Source organism: Stegostoma tigrinum, unplaced genomic scaffold (assembly GCF_030684315.1).
Source record: "Stegostoma tigrinum isolate sSteTig4 unplaced genomic scaffold, sSteTig4.hap1 scaffold_54, whole genome shotgun sequence".
Lineage (NCBI taxonomy): Eukaryota > Metazoa > Chordata > Chondrichthyes > Orectolobiformes > Stegostomatidae > Stegostoma > Stegostoma tigrinum.
The window spans coordinates 2567538-2591276 of NW_026728472.1; positions in this window are offsets into that span (position 1 = coordinate 2567538).

Genomic DNA, 23739 nt, shown 5'->3' on the forward strand with positions numbered 1-23739 from the left:
TGGCAGTTTATCTCAATGTAACATGCCATCGATACTTGGGATCTTTATTAAAGAAACTTTGCAATGTCTCCTTTAATGACCATTCACAAATACTTGAAGGTCAACTCAAATGGCAGCTTCACTGTACTGATTCAGATCAGACAAATTGTGACAGTCCAAAAGAAAGAAAAGAAATGCTGGAATAAAAATGATCATGTCTAGCAGCATCTGCAACATGACTTTTTCAGAACAGATTCATAACAGACCAGATCTGTTAACTTTAAATCTGTCTCTGGATGTTGCCTCATATTTTGCGTTTCTCCACTAACTTCTATTTCAGGTTTCGTTAATCTCCAGAATTTTGCTTTTCTTGATAGGTCCAGATGTTGAACTTGGTTATATTTGGACAATATCGTCCATTCCTGATTCTGTGAGAGCCATTGGGCTGGTTACACGTGTATTACACCAGCGTCTGTTTCTTTATTAAAAACATTTTGTGAATATCTTCCTCAATGCAGGAATTTCAGGAAATCGATTTTGATTGAAGATAAATTTCCAAGGCAGCTGCACTTCATGAGACAACAGAAATAGATTACTCATGACGGCACAATCTGTGCCCTTCTCTGAAACATTTTCATACAAATCTCAGAATAATTACAGCAAAGATGGAGGTCACTCAGCCCATCGTCTCTGCAGCAGCAGGGGGTGAACTATATCCCTACTATTATTATCCTGTAAAGTCCCTATACACCTAACATTTTGAAATCCCGTGCTCCGAAGATGCTGCTTGGCCTGTTGTGTTCATCCAGCTCTAAACCTTGTTATTTTGAAATCTTTGTCTGCTTTTATTTCTGAATACCCTGTGCGTATATGAACAATTTTATCATTCTGCATACCCCATGATTAAACAGTGTTTACATAAAATATAATTTCCTATTACATTTTAAATTATCATGGTGTGTTCATATTGTTGTTTGGTATTCCATCTCCCAAATATAACCTGTTTCCTTGCTCTGCATTACATTTCATTCCATCTGTTAGAATAAGTGCTTGCTAAATACTGGTGACATTGGGATATCACTGCGCTCCTCTCCAGTCTCTACAGACATTGCCCCCATTCCTCTCTGTCTCCGAACCAATGTCACATTCATTCTGTCCCAGGCTCTTTAGTCCCATGGGCTTTAATGAACAACATCCTTGTATACACCACATTTGATTTTAGTTTTGGTCAGTTGAATCAAGAAATGTAAATGTTACTGCTTTAAAGTTCATAAACTGCAATGAAGAACTTTGTATCTTCAACATACAATGTTGTTTTATTACAGCAGTGAGAAATCCACACTTTCTCTGCAAGGCCAACCCAATTTTGGTCAGCATTTTTTTTTGTGTAGGAGCAATCAACACAGTAATGACATTTAGCTTGTCTTTTTTTTTGGGGGGTGGGTAGTGTATTGATGCAGGTGGTTACAGCATTGCATGTGGACAACAAGGCTGAGCCTCTTAACCTGCAGAATGAAAACATCCATCATTGTCCCTCACCACATACAACTTTAGAGTAATTGGTGATGGAATATATGACAAATAGCCAACGATGTTAACATCCAATCCAGCCCAGTTTCAATTGTGAACCGAAGGTTCACTGTAGGTGTATTGAAAGGGGTTAAATGGAACTGTTTGTTCAGTGACTGTGATTGATGTCAGTCTCTATGGATTCTAACTGCGTCACAGGAAGCTTTCCCTCTCCTATAACTAAGGCGCTCTGTTCAATCTCTTATCCCATAGTATAAGCGGGAGCATCAGCGACAGCACTGACAGGGTTCGGCAGCTGCAGAGAGAGGGGGTGGAGAGATCAGAATCTGAGAACAATAGACTGGAATGTTAGAACAATGGATCAGAATCTGAGAACAATAGACTGGAATGTGACAACAATGGATCAGAATCTGAGAACAATAGACTGGAATGTGACAACAACGGATCAGAATCTGACAACAATAGACTGGAATGTTACAACAATGGATCAGAATCTGAGAACAATAGACTGGAATGTTACAACAATGGGCAGGGGTTTATCCTCGGGTCTTTATTTTCTTACCGCATCTTGGCCAACGTTACCACTTCGAATAGAAGCTCTACTGATGATTATTCAGGCTGGTTACTATCCCTTTCTCGCTGTTGTTGGTGTTCCTGGTAAGCCTTTCTATCTCTGTCCAGTCACTACTTCCGCAAGGCATATACAACTTTGTTGCCGTTTCTGTGACCTGTATTTGGAAAAGATGGAAACAATTACCTTCAGTTTCAATTAAAACCTCGCTTTATTGTCCATGCATTTCAGACTCATCCTTCACAAGCATCTGAAAACAAGGCTTGTTCACAACATTGAGGACCTTTTTTGATTTATGTCTTATGATTGTCTCCATCACCAAATTTGTCCAACACCAGCTCCATAATATCTGCACTCTCCCCCTCTGCCTCTGTGCTGTGGCTGGATAAACCATTGTCTATGCCTTGGTAAAATTAAGACTTTATGGTTCCAGCTGTCTTCTGACCATTCTTCCAAGTTACACATAATTTGATCACACCCTTGTTCTTGTTTTCAAAGTAACTAGCGATAGGGACACCATATTAGAGTAGTTAAGTCACTCAGCAGGTAATACAGAGACACTGGTTATTACATGATAGATACTGTTTCAAATCTTACCACAATTGGTGGTAGGACTTTCATTCAAATGATAAAAATTGTAACCAAGGCCAATTTCACCAATAGCAACCATAAAACCAGCAGCAATTTGGCAAAAAACCTATCTCATTTCACTGATCTCCTCTGGTAAAGAAATCTGAAGTTATTACCCGGGCTGGATTAAGTGTGAATTCAGACCCACAAAATATGTTTGGCTTCAAACTGCCTTGTAGAATGGTCACAGCTAAAGGCAATTAATGAAGGTCATCAAATGCTTCTTTTGCCAATGATTTCATCATCCCGTGAAATTTATTTTAAAGAAACGGTAAAACCAAAGAAATATGTCAGAGATCTGAAACAAAAATAAAACAAAGTGCTGAGGAAAGTAAACAGCTTGGCAGGCTCTGATGAAATAAAAGCGGAGTTAATATTTCAAGTTGACTGAACAAACATCAGAACTGAAATCTGCTGGCAAATATTGTGATTTATGCTGGTGACAGGGATGTCTGTTTTGAAGGGGGAAGGAATGAGTTGAATAAATTGACAAAGAGACAGCGAGCGAAAAATATAAGCAAAGGGATTGTTGATGATCAGGTGAGACGGAAATAAAATGTGAAATTAATTACATTTTTTTGCCTTTTCCCATATTCCTGAATATCATGCCCATGTAGATATACTTCTAAGTCCCTGCTTAAAGTAAGCTGTGTCACCTCAGTCTGTCTTTCCTGAATGTGGTCATCTTCTTTATGGATTAATGGTTTGTGGGTGTGACTGGCTGGGCCAGCATTTATTTCCCTTTCCTCGTTGCCCTTGAGAAGGTGTTTATGAGCTTTTTTTCTTGCATCTCTACCATACACATGCTGTGTATTGCTGGTAAATAGGTCTGTGTTGTGTCATTTCTGTGAGACTTTGTGGTGATTGATATAACTGAGTGGATGGTTTGGTCATTTCAAATGGCAGTTGAGAGTCAACCACATTGCTGTTGGTTTGGAGTCACATGTAGGCCAGGCCAGATAAGGATGGCAGATTCCTTCCCTGAAGGCCATTAGTGAGCCAGGTGTTTTTTATTCCCAATGATCAATGATGGCGTAATAGTTTCATCATTCCAGGTATTTCAGTGAAGTCAAATTCCACAATCTGCCATGGCAGGATTTGAATTGGGGTGTGGTTCATTACCTGGATCCTTGGATTAATAGTCTAGAAATAATACCACAAGGCCACCTCATCCCCAACATCCCCAGTCACCTCCAGCAGCAATAGTGGTGCTGCTGTTACTGTCACTGTGGTACAGAAAATTGTGCAATTACATTGTCAACTGTTTCTATTCAGTGTGGGCACATTAAAATTTCAGTTCATTGTGACCGCACAGAGATATAATGATTTATCAGCCAGGAAAATAAACTAAGGAGAGGAAGGCATTTTCAACACTGAGAGAGTGTGCCATGTATGCACCAGGGAGAGGGCAGTACTGAAAATGGTCATCAAGTGAACTGGTTTCATTCCAGAACTTCCTCAGAGATAGTAGGAACGGCCGATGCTGGAATCTGAGATAACAAGGTGTAGAGTTGAATGATCACAACAGGCCAGGCAGTATCAGAGGTTCAGGAAAGTTGATGTTTTGGGATTTGAAAATGTTGGGTGTATATTCTGGCTGGAAAGTTTGCTGGTGTCACTCAGGAGGATTGAAATTAGCTTGGCAGGGGTGTGGGAATCAATGCAAAGTGAATGGACTGAAATGGAACTAGAGAATAGGGCCAGTAAGACTCAGAGAAAGAACAGTCTGGGAGTGGTTGCAAAGCAGATCTCATAGACTGAAGTTCACCTGTTTCAATGCAAGAAGTGTAGGGCAGGTAGGGCAGAAGAACTTGGAGCTTGGATTAGTACTTAGAACTATGATGTTGTTGGTATTATAGAGACTTGGTTAAGGGAGGGACAGGATTGATCGCTTAACGTTCCAGGATACAGGTGTTTCAGGCAGGATTGAGGCAGGTAGATAATGGGTGAGGGAGTTGCACTACTTGCTAAGGGGAATATCACAGATGTACCATGGGAGGACACCTCGGATGGCTCACAAAGCGAGGCAATATGGGTAGAACTCAGGAACAGGAAGGGTGCAATCACAATGTTTGGGTGTACTATAGGCCTCCATACAGTCAGCAGGAGATAGAAGAACAGGTTTGTAGCCAGACTTTGGCAAGATGTAAAAGTACAAGGTTATTGTTGTGGGTAATTTTAACTTCCCATACATTGACTGGGACTCACTTAGTGCTTGGGGCTCAGATGGGGCAGAGATTGTAAAGAGCATCCAGGAGGGCTTTTTGAAACACGATGTAGACAGTCCATCTTGGAAAGGGGCCGTACTGGACCTAGTATTGGGGAAGGAACCTGCCCAGGTGGTCGATGTCTCAATAAGGGAATAGCTCAAAGACTGTGATCACAATTCAGTAAGTTTAAGGGTCCTGCTGGACATTGATAGTTGTAGTTATCGAGTGAAGGTGTTAAATTGGGAAAGGCTAATTATAACAATATTAGGCAGGAACTGAAGAATGTAGATTGGGACAAATGTTTGAGGGCAAATTCACATCTGGTATGTGGGAGTCTTTCAAGTGTAAGTTGCTGGGAACTCAGGACAAGTACATTACTATAAGGATGAGGGAATGTACGGCAAGTTTAGGGAACGTTGGATAATGGGAGATATTGTGAGCCTAATTAAACAGAAAAAGGAAGCATTTATTAAGGCCAGGAGGCTGGGAATATACGAAGCGAGGGTGGAATATAAGGAAAGATGAAAGAAATTTAAACGTGGAGTCAGGGCGGCTATAAAGGGGTCATTGTCCAACAACATTAAGGAAAATCCCATATATACATACAAAGAGCAAGAGGGCAGCCAGGCAGAGGGATGGCCCACTCAAGGACAGGGAAGGGAATTTACATGTGGAGCCAGAGGAGTATGGCGAGGTATTAAATGAGCACTTTGTGTCAGTATTTACCATGGAGAAGGACGTGGTGGATGATGAGTCTGGGGAAGGGTGTGCAGATAGTTTGGGTCATATTGAGATCAAAACTGTGGCGTTCCTCAGGAATCAGTGTTAGGACCTTTGCTATCTGTCATATATATAAATAATTTGGAGGAGAATGTAACTGGTCTGATTAGTAAGTTTGCTGATGACACAAACGTTGTTGGAATTGCGGACAGCAATGACGACCGTCAAAGGACAAAGCTGAATATCGATAGGTTGGTGACTTGGGCAGAGAGATGGCAGATGGAGTTCAATCTGGAAACATGTGAGGTAATGCATTTTGGAAGGTCTAATCCAGATGGAAAATATCCAGTAAATGGCAGAACCCAGAAGAACACTCATAGGCAGTGGGATCTGGGTGTCCAGGTACACAGATCACTGAAAGTGGCTACGCAGTTGGAAAAGGTAGTCAACAAGGCATATGGCATGCCTACCTTCATCGGCCTGGGCATTGAGTATAAAAATTGGCAGGTAATGATGCAGCCTGTCCTGTCTCAGAGACCATTGAAGAGTTCAACACGGGTCTGGAGTCACTTTTAGGGCATACCAGGAAAGCACAGTAGATTTGCATCCTGAACGTACATTGTTGAAGCACATTGGTTTTTACAATTGATATTGGTTTCAAGGCCCACTTTTACTGACATCAGATTTGACGTTTTGGTATTTTGTTAATTGTCCTTAACATTCCTTGGCTGCCAAAGCATTAGCCTGGTCTGGATTAGTAATCTAATGATATTTCCACAACAGCACCATCTCCACATGGGGACCCATCAGAAACCACACTGAGCAGGTTATTTCTGTGCTGCCTGACAGCTCTGTCAAAAACAACTTCCAACAATTCGACCACCCTGATGAGACTGAGGATGTGGCAGTTGGTCACATTGTAACTATTCTCCTCTTAAGGGATTGGGCACAGCTGAGTGATTGTCCACATTGCCAGGTAGGTGTCAGAGTTGGGGCTGGAATGAAACAGCTTCACCAGGTGCATGGCTGGTTGTGCAGTACAACCCTTCAGTTCCATTGCAGGAATGGCGACCGGGCCAGTTATCTTCTTCGTATCTTTAGTTTATCATCTTTTTCTTGGTATCATGTGGAGTGAATTGAATTGGTTGAAGACTGGTATCTGTGATTTTGTAGGGGGTCATGATGAGGGTGAGCTAAGTCATTCACTCAATACTTCTGGCTGAGGATGGTGCAGATACTACATCCTTGACTTTTGTACTGGTGTGGGGGGCTGTTCCATTGTTTAGGATGGGGATATTTGTGGAGCCCTCTCCTCCAGGGAGTTGTTTAACTGTCAATCACCATTTATGACTGGTTATGTCCGGACTTCTGGTCTGTTGCTGTTGCAATCACTTTGCCCTGTCTGTAATGTGTTGGCTCTGCTGTTTGTAATGCAACCAGCCAAATCTGGCATTTATAATGGGCTGGCATCAGTTTTTGGTTCAGATGGTTCTGACCCCGGCGTGTTTGCCTACACTCGTCACTGAACCATTGCTCAGCTTGATGGTAATCATAGACTGAGGGATTCTCTGGGACAAAAAGTTACAGATTGTGGTTGAACACAATTCTGCTTCTGCTGCTGCTGTGGTTTACATCACCACATGAATGCCCAGTTTTGAGCTGCAATATGTGCAATGTCATTGTACTGCCTGTCCCCAGTTCAGACCCAGTCTCCATCGCTCCTGTACTCAGTGACCTACTCTGGGTTCTGATATGGTAACACTTCTACTTTATTGTTCTTTTTCTTCTGAGAGTCTCTCCATGATTTCAGGCTACCAATTTTTCACATTCCTCAAGACACATTTAACATCTTCATCTGAATCTTTTCCCTTCCCCCAGTGAAATCTTCTGTTTTTAAAGTGAATGTGCTTCTCCCTGTTTCTCTGCCTGACCATGATTAAGTGCTCTGTAGTGCCAGTGATGCCAGCCTGAACCAATGAATGAGTGCACCTCGCTGTGCCATTCACTTCCCAGTGTATGGTGCTCCATGTTGGACAGGGCGTTTGTGCAGCTTTGACACACACTGTTGGAATTTATTTGAAAATAGAAATTGCCGAAGAAACTAAGCAGGTCTGGCAGCATCTGTGGAGTCACAGCAAAGTTCATCTGTCGGATCCGGTGACACTTCTTCAAAGCTCTCAGTTTCATCAGCAACTTTTGTCTTTGTTTCAGATTTCCAGCGTTCACAGTTCTTTGTTTTGTTGAAAATTTATTTTGTGCCGATTCATTTCTGGAGAAACTCAGCAGTTCTGGACGCATCTGTGGAGACAGAGAAACAGAGTTAAGGTTTCAAGTCCAGCGTGAGCCTTCTTCAGAACTGAAAAGGATTGGAAAATACCTTGACAGAGGTGGAGGAGGAGTGACAGAAAACAGAGGGCGTGTTGTACAGTGCAAAAGACAAATGGACGTTTAGTTGTGGTCAAAGAAAAACAGATGTAGAATGGGAGTAAATACAGGTGTGAATGGGAGAGATGGGTTCCTTCCATTCAGTGCAAGATAAACAAGACACAAACATGACATGGTCACAGGGAGACCAGGAGGGAGAATGTACGAAAAATGGAGAACATTCCCAATGGTGTCAGGCTGTGAAGTTATGGAATTGAATATTAAGGCCTACAAGCTATAAAGCACAAAGCATAAAATGAGGTGTAACTTGAGCTTGGGATGCCCTTCATTGAAGCATTGCAGGAACCCAGGAGCAAAATGTTAGCATGAGAACAAGGTATATTATTGAAATTGGAAGCAATGAGGAGGTTAGGGTTATTCCTACAGACAGAGTGGAAGTGTTTGGCAAAGCAGCCTCTCTTTGGTCTTGCCAGTGTAAAGCAGGCAGCATTGTGAGCAGCAATGACAGTCGACTGGATTGAAAGAGTACAAGTGAAATGCTGCTTCTCCTGGAAGGTGTGTTTTGGGTTGCAGAGAACGGAGGAATGAGTCTGCGATCTTTTCAAATATCCGGCTTTATTTCATCTTCAGTATTGACGACATTGTTGTACATTGGGAACTCTGCAGCAACAGCTTTCATTGTGCTTTTTAGACTTTTTAAAACTCAATTTACTCACAGGCTGTTCCCGACATCCTTAACTACAGGGTCTAGGCAACAATTTGTCATGTGCGCTCCTGTATGCTTTAAACCGATTTCCTTCATTTCAACTGCACTTTCAAGTCTTCTGTTTGTGATATAATTTGTAAATTTAACCCTTGTTATGCTGCAGCTTAATCAAATATCGTTTCAATATACTCCACCACTTCCCAGCTTTTATACTCTGGACCTCTACTCATAAAACTAAGGATCCACTGAGCCTTGTTCAAAATATTTTTCATTGCCCCATCACCTATAATTTCCTGATTTCTGTGTCTCTCTCTCCTTAAACAGCGGGGTGATATTTGCCAGTCTTCTGTGACCCTCTCTGACTCCAGCGATTCCTGAAAGATCACCAGCAAAGCGAAACAAACTTGTCCGCTATCTCCTTAGAACTATGGCGCGCAGTCCATCTGATCTGGTTAATTTATCGACCTTCAGATCTTTCAGCTTCCCCAGCACCTTCTCCTTACTGATGGTCTCCTCACTTACCTCTGCCTCTGATTCGCTTTATGTTCTGGCTGGCTGCTGGTGTCTTCCACCGTGAAGACTGATGCAAAGTCCCTAATCAGATACTCTACCATTTCTATGTTTCCCATAAGTACTCCAGCCTCATTTCCAGCAGTCCCGTGTTTGGTCATGCTTCCCCCTCTTCCTTGTTATATATCTAAAGACTTCTTGCAATCTTCTTTTATATTATTAACAAGCTTGCCATCATATTTCATCTTCTCCTCCCTATTGCGTTTATCATTTACCCTAAGTTGGAATTTCAAGTCTTACTAATCCTTTGGATTTCCAATAGCCTTCACCACTTTGAACGCTTTCTCTTTTGCTCTTATGCTGTCTCCGACCTCCTGTATTACCGACAGCTGCCTTGTCCTCCCTGAGTATGCTTCTTCTCCCTTGGGAGGAATTTAAAATGTGCCTTCGAATTATCCCAAGAAAGTCCTGCCATTGCCGCTCCACTGTTTTCCCTGCTCGGCTTCCCTTCCCATCAACTCTGGCAACATCCTTCCTCATTTATAGTGATGTTCCTCCATTATTATCACATCACATCCACAAATGAGCAATAGATCTAACTGAAAGAGGGAGGTTTGAGAGATTTACTGGGGACTTTTGAAGGGTTTATTAACAAGATATAAATAGAGAGGGAGTCTGAAACAGAGACGGAATATGGATTAAGAGGTGTAAAAATAGATTCTTGACAGAAGTAAATGTACTTCGCTATTTTGGCAATTTCTGTGTGCTGTGTTCCTCAGTACAATGAAGGTACAACAGAGTAACATGTTCGCATTGTCTGTCTGATGCCAGAACTTTTATCTACCCTAATATGACAGACGCCAGCCGTTGACAGAACCCAGCAGGTCAGTATATTTATTTCCTTGCAGTGTGTTAATTAATTGAAATAAGGTGCGACACACAAAGCAGAAATTTATAACACACAAACTGATAAGAATGAGAGAGGAGAGCATGGAAACCCAGAGAGGGGAAATTCTTGAGAGAATGGGAACAGAACACATCAGCTGAGAATCAAACAATGTTTAAATGTTTTATAAATTTTGTACATCGTCTGCATCATATTTTGTGAACTATGTCTCAGTTGTTAACTCTGTATGTCTTGTGCCTACATGAACAGTCTTTTCTATCAGCACACACTGGCAGAGTACATATCAAATCATTTTTCCTCTATTCCAAACTATTGTGTTTTGTTTACATTGTCACTTGCCATTCCTTCGGACAAGGATATTCTTTTTCCTTCTCTGTATTTTATTTTATTCTGACTATAAGATGATATTGGTGTCTGGGGGATATTGCTTTACTCCTGCCCAGTCTGCATTTCCTATTCTCCTATTCCTTTCTGTTTGCTAACCAATCATATAGATGCTGTCTCTGACTCTTCATTCACAATAAACACGGCAATTGGAAATGTAATGCTTACTTTTCAGCTCAGGCCAAAGGAAACGGGAAAGAAAATGTGTATAAACTGTGAAAAAATGATTGCAAATTTAGAGGCAAATTATTGGATGTATTCTGTTAAGGATAAAACGTTGCCTTGTTAGGGCAATGAGAGGAAAGTTCAGCATTTCCTGTCTTTCTTCAGGGCAGTTGTGTCCAGAGACAGGGCTTACATTGGCAGTTATAGTGGAGGAGGCTTCAGAGCATGGACAACCTTTTGAATGGCTCTTAGGAATGTGGTTACACCGAACGCCTCATGTGGATAACACAATAGAGTCATCGAGCCTGTGAAAAGAAATCATCACCTTTCTCCTTTATGTCTAACAGTGTGAGAGTAATTGGAGATGAGCACAAAGACCAATAGCAGGCAATGTCAGCTTCCCACCCAGAACAGGTATTTATGTTACATTTAAAGTGTTGTAGTGAAAGGGGTTAACTGGAGCTGTTTGTTCAGTGAATCAAATTAATGTCTGTCCCCATGGATACTGACTGTGCCACTGGAGGGTTTCCCGCTTCTATTAATAAGGGGTTTCTTCCAATGTGTTATCCCATAGTATCAGTGGCTGTGTCATCCTCAATACGATTGGGATCAGCAGCTCCAGAGAGGGGGGAGATCAGAATCTGTGACCAGCAGATTGGGATGTTCCAACAATGGCTCAGAATGTGAGAACAATGGAGTGGAATGTTACGACAACGCACCAGAATCTGAGAGGAATAGATTGGAATATTCCAACAATGGACAGGAGTTTATCCGATGGCCTTGACTGGCTTACTTTCAATTGGATCCCATTAACATTGCTCATAGAAACTGTCCTGATAATTATTCAAGCAGGTTACTATCCCATTCTCGCTTTTCTTGGTGTTCCTGGTAAGTTTCTCTGTGTCTTTCCATTTATTAATTCCGTAAGTCTTTGTGAACAGCATCTCGATTTTTATTTTCTGTATTTGACAAAGATGGAAACTATTATATTCACTTTCAGTAACAAACTCAATTCTTGTGCCATGGCTTCACTTACAAACATCTGAGGATGAAGAAAAGTGTTCATAACCACCATTGGCCCATTTTGCCCAGAGCTGATCTATACCATAATATTCACTTTATCACCAATAATATCCCCAGTCTTCACTTCTGCCTCAGTGCTGTTTATGAATAAATCATAATCTGCTCCTTTCCAGTTGCAGTTCTCTTCTGGCCATACTTGCAGTTTCTAAAATTTTGACTGGAGACTGATTCTTGTCTCTACCTGGACCTATACCAGTTGCAAAGTGTGAAGACAGTTTGATTCTAAAATGAGGTTGTCACGGCTTTGTGTCACTGGTTTCAGCATAACCTGTCAATGGTCGTAAAATGACAGTTTCATTGAACTGTTTAGATTCTAGAACTCTCCGAGCAGGAGTGGGTGCCATGTCCATCATCTCCTAAGTGCAGTGCTCCAATGTATTCACTTGGTGACGTAGCATCTCTTTTCACCCCACCCCCACTGACCCACTGCTGGATGGGATACATTACTCTGTCTCCATAGAAGATTATACAGAAAATCTTCCAGAAATTCCACAGGGCAGAGTGAATGTGAAAATGAGGAACTGTGGGAGATTAGAATTAATAAAGAAGAATTGCTCAAAACTAATCGAACTGAAGTTTGATACGTTGCTCTGGTACATCCCAGAGGAGACACGGAGGTGGTAATAGAGCTCGTGAAAGAGTTACAGGGTCAGACAGCTCTTCAGCCCAACCAGTCCATTTCAACCATAATCCCAAACTATCCTAGTCCCACCTGCCTGGGCTTGACCAGGCTTGGAGGGCCAAATTTTCTTTGTTTTTTGAGCTTTGTAAATTCCCTTCTTAGTTGTTCCCCTCTCAGCTTTGAGCTTAGCACTTGACTTTTGGCCTCCCCCGCCGACCCCCCCCCCCCCGCCCCGGGCAGAGAAATGAACTTTGGTTATTCAGAGATTCCAATTAATCCTCATCATGAATCCTCTATGAGTGGTAAAGATGATTGGTGCGTTTTCAGCTCTCATACATTGATGCGATGAGGAACAGGGAAATAGAGAGGGAGCGATAGGCTGTTGCTTTTCAGGTGGGTTGTGTTTCTTTTCCCCTCTCTGAGTTGAATCGCGCAATAATGCTATCCAACCCCCAAACATGAACATGTGAGGTCCTCTTGAACATTGTCCGAGCTATTAGTTTCCATCACATTCCCTGCTCCATGTTGGCGCATCATTGCTGCTGTCATACATGGAGTCATTTCCTGAGCAACAAAAGGGCCGACTTGATTTAAAGACATGTTTATATGTGCCTGCATAATTTAAAAATAACAAGTCTTGTGGTTTTCACAACATCTATATTAAAATGAATGTGTCTTACTCCTAAAGAAATACAGAAATTAGTGGAAAAGGTCAGCAGCCTGGCAGCATCTATGAAGAGAAATTAGAATTAATGTTTCAGGTCAAGTGAACCTTCCTCAGAATCTGTTTTATTTTTCAAATTATTTCCCCAGTTGTATTCTCCCAATCAAGACAAATTATCTGTCACGTATTCACCATTTACACTCTCCTAAAGTTCTAATATAGTCAAGAATATTTCTGATTCTCAGAACTAAACTGTTAATCCTCCATAACATAATGCCTTCATCACAGGACAGTGTATAGAGAACCATCTTTGAAAAGTTTCAAAGGCCATTGTGATTTTTTTTAGTTTTGGGCATCATACCTACAGACAGAGGATGAGATTGATTCTCAGCAATGCCCTGTACAGAAGCAGGGAAACATGCCTAACATCATACCCAGCACCCTTTTCAAGAAACAGCACTATTCCATTTACTTTCCAAGTCACTTGCGACATCTTCACACTAACTTTATATGATTTCTGTACCAGGACACACAAATCACTCAGTAGCACCGATCTCTGCGTTACTTCTCCAGTCATATAATTTACTGCTGTTTTATCCTTTCCCCAAAACACAAATGTCCCACAACCCACACTGTACTGTTTTATTTGCGTTGCCGAAGTTTGCTCCCAAACAACCCCTGTCTGCACACCAGTGTAGATCGCCTCCCTCCACTTGTCATCTTATTTGGTGACTATAATGCTGTACTCGCACATTGAGCTCCAATCCGATCAGCCCTTCATCGAAATCTTTAATCTGGATTCTAAACTGTTGATGAACTCACAACATTCCTTGAGGAATTCCGTTAGTCTCAGCTTTCCAACCTGAAACTAAATAATTATCTATATTCTGCATTTCTTGTCAGCTAACCAGGACTCGCTGTGTAGCAGCTGGAAAAGGTTGCAGGGTCTCTCCTGTGGTGTGTAGCTGGTTGTCGAGAAGTATCTGAGCTCAGCAACACACCATTAGGGGCATTTGTTTTCAGATCATCAGGTAGACGTTGTACTGTCAATGATTCTGATCCTTGAGTGTTTAAAAAACAAGCACAGAAGAAAGACTGACACTTGAGTAAAATGCTGTAAGGTCAAAAATGCTGTCTTTTCGATGCAGCAATAAATCTAGTCTGCCCTCTCAATCAGGTGCTCAATTTTCCCCGGACATGTATCGAGGAGAAGGGGAGGTTTCCTATCAGTCTGGTTAGCATCTGTCCCTTTAAGAACATCACAAATATAGATAAGCTTCTGGTTAATTTCATTTTTGGCTGTGGGTGCTGTGTGGAAAAATTGCCACAATTGGTACACAATAAAATAAAAAGTCTTTGATGAGTGACCTTCCAGACGTTTGCAAAGTCATAAGGGACACAGGAGTGTAAACAGCCAAGGTCTTTTCCCCGGGGTGGGAGAGTCCAAAACGAGAGTGCACAGCTTTAAGGAGAGAGGGGAAAGGTTTAAAAGGGACTTAAGGGGCAACATTTTCATGCAGAGGGTGATGTGTTTATGGAATGAGCTGCCAGAGGAAGTGGTGGAGGCTGGTACAATAACAACATTTAAATGGCTTCATGATGGGTATATGTTTCGGAATGGTTTAGAGAGGAATGGACCAAATGCTGGCAAATGGGTCCAGATTTATTTCGGATATCTGGATGGCGTGGATGAGTTGGAGCGAAAGCTCTGTTTTCATGCTGTATATCTCTGTGTCTCTATGATAACAACCATGACTGTTTGAATGGGGACATCCTTTTCCTCTGCAACAGCTTTGAAGGGAGGAGTGAGACAACAACAAACAGGATACGAGCTGCAGTTGGCCAGTTGGACCCTCGAGCCTGCTGCTTAATTTAGAAAGATCATGGCTGATCTGTTTGTGGCTGAACACACTTTTCCTGTTTATTCCCAATAATGGACTCTCTTGTCCATTAAATGTCAGTTGAGCTCCGCCTTGAATATCTTCACTAACCCAGTGTTCACTATCCCCTGGGGATGAGAACACCACAGACAGCACAATGTTAAAGAGAAAGATATATTCGTATCTCAGTCTTAATTGGGAGACTCCTTAAAGTGTGTTAGCCTCACAGCAAATTACCTCCTCGAAATATTCCCGATACCTTCAGACCAGACAGGATAAGAAATTGGAGCAGAATTTGCGATCTGGCCCATCGAGTCTGCTCTGCTGTTCGATTAAGCTTGACATATTTCTCAAAACAATTCTCTCGCCTTCTCACCATAACCCTTGAACTGCTTATTCATCAGAATGTATCGATCTCCATGGCTGTGTGCATGTGCGTGCGTGCATGTGTGTGTGTATGTGTGTGCGTGTGTGTGTGTGTGTGTGTGTGTGTGTGTGTTTCTGCTTTATGGAAGGAGACAGGGTGGTCATGGAGGATTGTCCTTCAGACTGGAAGCCTGTGGTTAGCGGTGATCCACAGGGATCGGTGCTACATTTACTTTTGGTTGTCATTTAAATGAATGATTTAGATGAAAATTATAGAAGGCAAGGTTAGCAAGTTTATGGATGACACTGAGATTATTTGAACCATGGACAGACAAGGTTATCCAAGATTACAAAGAGATCCTGAGCAAATGAATGAATCATAAAGATGCACAGTATGGGAACAAATCCTTTGGTCCACATATCCATGCTGCCCAGGTATCCGAAATTAATCTCATCCCATTTGCCAGCATTTGGCCTACATTCCTCTGGACCCTTCCAATTCATATACCCATCCTTTGAAATGGTGTTTTCACAAGCCTCCAGCACTTTATCTGGCAGTTCATTCGTATGGTTTTTAAATCTTTCCCGTTGTTCCATAAACCTGTGCCTTCTAATGTTTGACTCCCCATACTCTGGGAAAAAGACCCTGACTATTCACCCTAACCATGCCCTTCATGATTTTATAAACATATATAAGGTGCACATTTTACTCCAATCAACATGAACGGCTGTGCTTTCTGTTATCCCGGGCCTGAATTCTGAAATTCAACACTGGTCCTTCTCAATCAAGTCACAATTCTGGAAAATATTTCACCAACTTGTTTAGACATTTTATGAAACACTGCTGTGGGATTTAAATCGAGACCTCTGGTCCAAAGGTGAAGGCCACCACACTGGGATGGCCCCTGAATCTACAATATGACTGTCCCGTATATTTGCTCATCAATCTGTTCTGACAGGCTGTGACACACCTCTGCAACTGGCAGGAGTTGTATCCAGAACTTCTGGTCCAGATCTAGTGACATTATCATAGATTCAGAGATTGGAATTGAATCAGAGCACAGGCACAGAGGCATTGGCGCTACCCATTACACAAGACCAAAGTCATGCCCAGATATTGAGTCGCATTTTACGTGCCAACTTTCAGCTGAATTTGAATTCATCAAATTCTGGTTAAATTCACTGAAGTACACAGGGAAGATTTTTCAGTGTTGAACAAATGCAAGGTACTTGCCTCAACTACAGGATGTTGAGGGAATGTGCTGTGCCAGTGAGATAAACTATTAACATCTTTAATTGCTTGGCTATGATTTCCAGCTCAAATGGTTATTATCTGAAATCCTCCCTCTACTGACCCCTTCTCCCACCGCCAACACACCTCCTCCTCCTGGACACCATCCCCAAGCCTCCTACCCTCCCTCGACTTCTTCATCTCCAACTGCCATTGAGACATCAATTGCCTCAACCTCTCCAGCCCTCTCACCCACTCCAACCTCGCCCCGCTGATCATACAGCCCTCCGCTCCCTTGTCTCCAACCCTCACCTCACTATGAAACCCGAGGACAAGGGAAGCACAGTTGCAGAATGGCGCACTGACCTCGACATTGCTGAGACCAGATGCCAGCTCTCTGACACCTCCCTCTACTGCCTCCTTGATCATGACCCCACCCCTGACCACCAATACATCATCTCCCAGACCATCCTCAACCTCATCACCTCAGGTGGCCTCCCACTCACAGCCTCCAACCTCATCGTTCCATAATCCTGCACCGCCCGCTTCTATCTCCTTCCCAAAATCCACAAACCTGCCTGCCCTAGTCAACCCATTGTGTCTGCCTGCTCCTGTCCCACGGAACTTATCTCCACCTATCAGGACTCCATTTTCTCCCCCTTGGTCCAGCAACTCCCCACCAATGTCCATGATACCACCCACGCCCTCCATCTCCTCCAGAACTTCCAATTCCCTGGTCCCCAACACCTCATCTTCACCATGGACCTCCAATCCCTGTATACTTGTAATCCCCATACAGATGACCTAACGGGCCTCTGCTTCTTCCTGTCCCCCAGGTCCGACCAGTCTCCCTTCACTGACACCCTTGTCAGCTTAGCTGAACTCGTCCTCACCATTAATAACTTCTCCCTCAAGTCCTTCCGCTTCCTACAGACAAAGGGGTTGGCCGTAGGACCCACATGGGCCCAAGCTATGCCTGCCTCTTTGTAGGTTACATAGAACAATCCCTTTTCCGAAGCCGCACTGGCCCTAAACCCCACCTCTTCCTCCGTTATATTGATAACTGTATCGATGCCGCCTCGTGATCCCACAAGGAGCTCAAACAGTTCATCCACATCACCAACACCTTCCACCCCAACCTTGAGTTTCGCTGGACCATTTGTGATACATCTCTCTCCTTCCTGGGCCTCTGTGTTTCCATCTCTGGAAAACACCTGGAAAACAATATCCATTTCAAGCCTACCAACTCCCACAGCTACCTAGAATACACTTCTTCCCACCCACCTTCCTGCAAAAATGTCATCCTGTATTCCCAATTCCTTCACCTCCTCTTCATCTGTTCCTGAGATGAGGCATTCTACTCTCAGACGTCCCAAATGTCTTCGTTTTTCAAGGGCTGCAACTCCCCCTCCACAGTGGTTGAAAATACCCTCGAACGCATCTCTCATGTTTTCCACAACTCATCCCTCACACCCCCTCCCCTCAATAAAACCAAAACAGAATCTTCTTGTCCTTTGATACCCCACCCGCCCCGACCACCCCCACCAACCTCCAGATCCAACACATCATCCTCCAGCACCTGAGCCATCTGCAATCTGACCCCACCACCAACGACATTTTTCCCTCACCACTCTTCCCTGCTTTCCGGAGGGACCACTTTCTCCACGAATCTCTTGTCCGCTCCACACTCCCCTCCAGCTCCATGTCACCCGGTTCTTTTCCCTGCAACTGCGAGAAGTGCGGAACGTGCCCCTACCCCACCACCCTGAACCATCCATCCCAGGCCACAGGAAAACCTTCCACATCAAACAGATGTTCGCCTGCACATCTGCTGATGTATATTGTATCCCCTCTTCCTGATGTGGCCTCCTCTTCATTGGGGAAAACAAGCGAAGCCTTCAAAACCGCTTTGTGGAACATCTACGCTCCACACCCTGGATGACATGTCCATCCTGGGCCTCATCCAATGCCACAATGATACCACCCGAAGGCTGCAGGAACAGGACCTCATATTCCGCTTGGGAACCCTGCAGCCTAATGGTATCAATGAGGACTTCACAAGCTTCAAAATCTCCCAACCCCCCACTGCATCTCAAAACCAGCCCAGCTCGTCCCTGCCTCCCTGACCTGTCCATCCTTTCTCCCAGTGATCCACTCCTCCCACCTCAACCCCCACCCCTACCCCCTACCAGCCAGTGTCATCCCTGTCTCGATGGCCTGTCCCTCTTCCCTTGACTGACCAACCTCCACCCTAACTCCCCACCTATACTCACCTTTACTGGCTCCATCCCAGCCTCCTTGACCTGTCTGTCTCCTCTCCACCTATCTGTTCATTTATCCATCTTCCATCCACCTGCCCCTCTCTCTCTCTCTATTTATTCCAGAATCCCCTTCCACTCCCCTATTTCTGAAGAAGGGTCCAGACCCGAAATGTCAGCTTTCCTGCTCCTCTGATGCTGCTTGTCCTGCTGTGTTCATCCAGCTCGATACTTTGTTATCTCAGATTCTCCAGCAGCAGCAGTTCCTACTATATCTGGAGACTGCAATGTTCGGGAAAGAAATTCTGCAGACGTGTTCTGCACTCTGAAGAATCTCGATCAGCCATTACTGAACACCAGACACGACAAAAGAGCATAATTTCCAACCCCAAAAGATCATATTGCAGATCACTATTTCCCACCTCTAAGGTGTGCCTGCCCTCCTCCTAAAAGCATTAAATGTTACAAAGCAACAAATTATATTCTAGGATCAAAAACAAAGTTGCTGGAAAAGCTCAGCAGATCTCGCAGCATCTTTGCAGGAAAAAAAACAGAGTCAATGTTTGGGGTTCAGTGACCCTTCCTCAGAATTGATGGTGGCTGAGAAAATGTCAGTTTATATGCTGAAAATAGGGAGGTGGGTGGGGTAGAGAGTAAACGAGACGCTCGGGCCCAAAGAGAGAGAAAGAAGTTGGACAGACAAAGGAGTTAATAACGATCAGGCTGGGAGGGTGAGTAGTTGTTAATAGGGACTGTTAGTGACGAACAACAGGGAGTGTGTAATGGCAGGTTGTGTGGTAACAAGGCCTGGTGTGTGCAGTGGGGTGTGGGACATGGGAGAGCTTAGGCCCTAAAATTATTGAACTCAATACTGAGTCCGGAGGGCTGCAGGGTCCCCAAGTGGAAAATGAGGTGTTGTTCCTCCAGCTTGCTTTGGGCTTCACTGTAACACTGCAGCAAGCCAGAGACAGAGATGTTGGCCAGGGAGCAGGGTGGTGCATTAAAGTGGCAGGCAACAGGCAGTTCAGAGACTTTTTTTACAAGCTGAGCATCGATGTTCTACCTCGCGGTCACCAAGTCTTCACTTCATTTCCCAATGTAGAGGAGACCACATTGTGAGCAGCGAATGCAGTCGCCCAGATTCTGGGAAGTGCAAGTGAAGTGTTGCTTCACCTGGAAGGTATATTTGGCGATACTGGTGAATGAGGGGGTAAATGGGCAGGTGTTGCACCTTCACCGGTTACAGGGGAAGGGCCATAGGGCTGTGGGGAATTGTTGGGGGTGAAGGAAGTGTGTACCAGGGGGTCCCAGAGAGAACGGTCCCTGCGGAAGGCAGGCCTGTGATGCTGCTTGGCCTGCTGTGTTCATCCAGCTTCACACTTTGTTATCAAGGGAGAGGTGGTCTGGTGGTGGCATCTCACTGAACGTGGCAGAAATGGCGTCTGATGATCTTCTGGATGTGGATGCTGTTGGGATGGTTAGTGAGGCTACGGGGAACCCTCTTGCTGTTGCAGGAGGAAGGAGAAGGAGTGAGGGCAGAAGTGTGCGAGATTGGATCAGACGTGGTTGAGGGCCCTGTCAACAAAGGAGCTGGGGAATCCTTGGTTGAGGAGGAAGGTGGACATGTCGGAGGCTCTCTTGTTGAAGTTAGCCTCATCTGGACATATGTGCTGGAAACAGCGGAACTGAGAGAATGGGATGGAGGGAGTCTTTGCGAAAATAAAGACCGGAGTTTGTAGGCCTTCTGGAGCTGAGAGGGTCTTTCAAAACATGTCAGGGTTGTGTGGGGGTGCGGTGGGAATATCAATCATTGGGCTGTGGTGTGGCAGATTGTGTTTAATTTGCATAAATGCAAGACATTTACAGGATTTTACAGGAAGGAGGGTGTGAGGACATAAAGCCCAGGTAGCTGTGGGAGACAGTGGATTTGTAATGAATATCAGTGGCCAGTCTATCCCAGAAATGGAAACAGAAATGTTGAAGAAGGGAAGGGAGGGGTCAGAGATAGACCAGGTGAAAGTGAGGGCAGGGTGGAAGTTGGAAGCAAAATATGTGAAGCTTTCCAATTCCAGATGAGAGAGAGAAGCAGTACTGATGATATCTCAGATTCTCCAGTATCTGCAGTTCCTACTATCTCCGATGATATCATTGATACAGTGGAGAAAGAGCTGTGGGTGGGGGAGGGTAGCAGAATAGGACTGGGAAAAGGAATGTTCCACGTACCCAATGAAGAAACAGGCATAACTAGGGCCCATCTGGGTGCCCATTGGCAAACTCTCTACCCTGAAGAAAATGAATCTCCCCATCACAGGCTGGTCTGCAATCCACACTCCCACCACCACCACCCCACGCCTCCTGCTGCCCGCACAAGGCAAACCAAGCTCAGGGTCTTTGCGAAAATAAAGGCAGGAGTTTGTAGGCCTTCTGGAGATGGGAGGGTCTTTCAAAACATGTCAGGGTTGTGTCGGGGGGTGGGAATATCTCTCACTGGGCTGTGGTGTGGCAGATTGTGTTTAATTTGCATAAATGTGAGACATTGCTTTTGCTAAAACAAACAAGGGCAGGGTTTATACAATTTAAATTAGGACCTTTGGTCGTGTTGCAGAACAGAGACGAGGCCATCAGATATAATTCTTTGAAGTCTGTGCCACATATAGACAGGCTGGTTAAGAAGGTATTTAGTTCGTTACCTTCTTTGCTCAGACCTTTGAGTTCGGGAGTTGGGATGTCATTTTCATGTTGTGCAGGATGTAGGTGAGGCATCTTCTGATGTACTGTGTCCAGTTCTGGTCGCACTGTTATAGGAAGGATAATATTAATCTGGAGCGGGATCAGCAGAGATTTACCGGGATGTCGGTGGGAATGGATGGTTTGAGATATAAGGATTAGATTTGATTCCCTATGGTGTGGAAACAGGCCCTTTGGCACAACAAGTCCACACTACCCCTTGAAGCATCCCACCCAGACCCATCCCCCTATAACCCACACACTCCTGAACACTACAGGCAATTTAGCATGGCCAATCCACCAAGCCTGCACATCTTTGGACTGTGGGAGAAAACCGAAGCACCCGGAGGAAACCCACGCAGACACGGGGAGAACGTACAAACTCCGCACAGACAGTTGCCCAAGGCTGGAATTGAACCCAGGTCCCTGGTGCTGTGAGGCTGCAGTGCTAATCACTGAGCCACTGTGCTGCCTGTGCCAGGACAAGGGGTGCCATGGGTGTCACTGCCAGAGAGAGATGGCCTGGAATTGGTTTAAATATGAACAAATGGGATGGTTTGGATATATAGATAGAGAGGGGGAGATAGAGAGACAGTGTCATGGAAGGATTTGTTCACAAGTTTCAGAATGCTGACATGTAGACATACTCCCTTACACCGAAAACACTGCATGGGTCCAACACTGTCGCCTGATTCAATCCGGATACATCACCACTTCAGAGTGTTTTCAGAGGCTGGATAGGCTGGGACTTTACTGACTTGTGCACAGGAGGATGAGGGGTGACCTGATTGAGGCTTATAAATCATGAGGTGCCCACATAAGTTGAATGTCCGTCATCTTTTCTTGGGGATGGAGGATTTCAAGGCTGTGGGGATGTTTCAAATTTTGAGGATCAAACATTTTAAAAGAGACATGAGGGGCAATTACTTTACAGAGAGTGGTTCGTGTATGGAATAAAATTCCAGATGAACTGGTGGAAGTGAGTGCAGTTACAACAATTAAAAGACATTTAGATAAGTACATGAGGAAGAAATCAGTTTGGATGGTGTTGTGAGCTGTTGCCCTCCCAGTCCCTCTCTGAATAAATCCCTGATGCTCCTCATCCTCTGCTGATGCCTGTGCAGTGGCGTGTGGAGGCCAGCAGAGGGTGGCATTGCATCACATCAAACAGCACAGAGACGGTCAGAGATAATAAAATGTGAGGCTGGATGAACACAGCAGGACAAGCAGCATCTCAGGAGCATAAAAGCTGGCGTTTCGGGCCTAGACCCTTCATCAGAAAAGGGGGATGGGGTGAGGATTCTGGAATAAATAGGGAGAGAGGGGGAGGCTGACCGAAGATGGAGAGAAAAGAAGATAGGTGGAGAGTATAGGTGGTGTGGTAGGTAGGGGATAGGTCAGCCCAGGGAAGATGGACAGGTCATGGAGGAGGAATGAGGTTAGTCGGTAGGAGATGGAGGTGTGGCTTGGGGTGGGAGGAAGGGATGGGTGAGAGGAAGAACAGGTTAGGGAGGCAGAGACAGGTTGGACTGGTTTTGGGATGCAGTGGGTGGAGGGGAAGAGCTGGGCTGGTTGTGTGGTGCAGTGGGGGGAGGGGACGAACTGGGCTGGTTTAGGGATGCAGTAGGGGAAGGGGAGATTTTGAAACTGGTGAAGTCCACATTGATACCATTGGGCTGCAGGGTTCCCAAGCGGAATATGAGTTGCTGTTCCTGCAACCTTCGGGTGGCATCATTGTGGCAGTGCAGGAGGCCCATGATGGACATGTCATCTAAAGAATGGGAGGCAGAGTGGAAATGGTTTGCGACTGGGAGGTGCAGTTGTTTATTGCGAACTGAGCGGAGGTGTTCTGCAAAGCGGTCCCCAAGCCTCCGCTTGGTTTCCCCAATGTAGAGGAAGCCACACCGGGGACAATGGATACAGTATATCACATTGGCAGATGTGCAGGTGAACATCTGCTTAATATGGAAAGTCATCTTGGGGCCTGGGAAGTGGGTGAGGGAGGAGGTGTGGGGGCAAGTGTAGCACTTCCTGTGTTTGCAGGGGAAGGTGCCGGGTGTGGTGGGGTTGGAGGGCAGTGTGGAGCGAACAAGGGAGTCACGGAGAGAGTGGTCTCTCCTGAAAGCAGACAAGGGTGGGGACAGAAAAATGTCTTGGGTGGTGGGGTCAGATTGTAGATGGCGGAAGTATCGGAGGAAGATGCATTGTATC